Source organism: Colobus angolensis, unplaced genomic scaffold, assembly GCF_000951035.1.
Source record: "Colobus angolensis palliatus isolate OR3802 unplaced genomic scaffold, Cang.pa_1.0 Scaffold28, whole genome shotgun sequence".
Lineage (NCBI taxonomy): Eukaryota > Metazoa > Chordata > Mammalia > Primates > Cercopithecidae > Colobus > Colobus angolensis.
The window spans coordinates 7267962-7269976 of record NW_012116043.1 but is presented as its reverse complement, the minus strand read 5'-3'; positions in this window follow the sequence as shown (position 1 = coordinate 7269976).

Below are 2015 nucleotides of genomic sequence, written 5' to 3'. Positions count from 1 at the left end.
CAATAAGTTCCTACTCTTTTTTTTTTTTTTTTTAGACACAGTCTCGCTCTGTTGCCCAGCCTGGAGTGCAGTGGCGCGATCTCAGCTCACTGTATCCTCAGCCTCCTGGGTTCAAGCAATTCTCTGCCTCAGCCTCCCGAGTAGCTGGGATTAAAGGCACCTGCCACCAGGCCCGGCTATCACCATCCCCTCTCCTCTTCCTGCAGGTTACCCACCTGCAGGAAGGAGCCAAGGTAGGCAACCCAGAGCCAACCTAGAGCCAAGGTGCCCTCCCTACGCCTTCTTCCCGGGGCTGCCAGCGACCCTGAGCTCATCCTCCTGACCTGCAGACCCCTTGGCTCTGGCCCTCACATCCTGCTTGCTGTACCTGCTTTATCCCACGTCACCATCTCCATTCTCCAGCCTCGTGACAATCCTGGTTCCTACCCATTCCATTGGCTTCTCCATTTGGCTTGGAGCTCTTCAGCTGGATTGAGACGACTACTCTGATGAGTGCCATGTCACTGGCTCAATAGAATGGGCCCAAGTGAGTCAATGTCATTGACACGAAAGTGCTGTCAGTTTGGTGGGGACCAAGGAATGAGACTGTGTTTCAGTTGTGTTTGTTTGAACAATTACACACTTAGGGCTTTTTATGCGGATGCTCAGAGAGAAATATGGAAGACAAGATCTCATAGAAAACAAAAAGACACGTTTTCTTGTCTTCCTGGAGTCCAGGACTAGGGAGGAACTCTCTATTGTGGATCACTCGAAGGAGTCTTGGGGCTGGTGGTCTTCACGCCAAAGCCCCATAACTCAGCTCTTCTCTTCCTTCTCTCAGTCTCTCTGCTTCTGTTTTTTGTCTCATGTCCTAAATGTCCAACTATTCAGCATAACTGTATTCTGCTTCCCCTCTCTATCCTCTGTAGCAAAATGCACTGTTGGAATTACATTTTTATTTTTATTTTTTTAAAACAGAGTCCCACTCATTCCCTAGGCTGGAGTGCAATGGTGTGATCTCAACTCACTGTAACCTCTACCTCCCAGATTCAAGTGATCCCCCTGCCTCAGCCTCCTGAGTAGCTGGGACTACAGGTGCCTACCACCTTGCCCAGTTATTTTTTGTATTTTTAGTAGAGACGGGATTTCACCATGTTGGCCAGGCTGGTCTCGAACCCCTGACCTCAGATGATCCGCCTGCCTTGGCCTCCCAAAATGCTGGGGTTACAGGCATGAGCCACTGTGCCCAGCTGGAATTAAATTAATAATTTTTATTTCTGCTTTAGCAAGAGAGGTGGTGACTTGCTGATACAAGGAAGATATCTCCCCTTCCAAGGGTGATGTATTTAGCTTTTGGGTTAAAAAGGAGATGCTGTCAGGCACGTGTGGCTATCCTGATAGATTACATAAAAACACAGGGGAAGTGCTCTTTGTGTTAAAACAAGAAAAAAGAAAAAACAAAACTTGTTTCCTTAAAAGCTTAAATACAGAATTACCACACGACCCAGCAATTCTACTACAGGCTGTATCCCCTCAAAGAATTGAAAGCAGGAACATGAACAGGAATCTGTAGAACCATGTTTATACCAGCATTATCCACAGTAGCCAAACAAGTGGAAAGAAACTACATGTTCATCAACAGATTAATAGATAAACAAAATGTAGAATATCTGTACAGCAGAATATTATTCAGCCTTTAAAAGAAATGAAATTCTGGGCCAGGCGCAGTGGCTCACACCTACCATCCCAGCACTTTGGGAGGCTGAGGCAGACAGATTTCTTGAGCCCAGCAACATGATGAAACCTCATCTCTCCCAAAAATACAAAAATTAGCCCAGTGTGGGGGTGCAGGCCTGTAGCCCCAGCTACTGCGAGGCTGAGGCCGGAGGATCGTTTGAGCCCTGGAGGTCTAGGCTGCAGTGAGCTATGACGATGCCACTGCATTCTAACCTGGATGACAAAGCAAGATCTTGTCTCAAAAAAGAAAGAGAGAGAGAGAGGAAGGAAGGAAGGAAGGAAGGAAGGGAGGGAGGGAG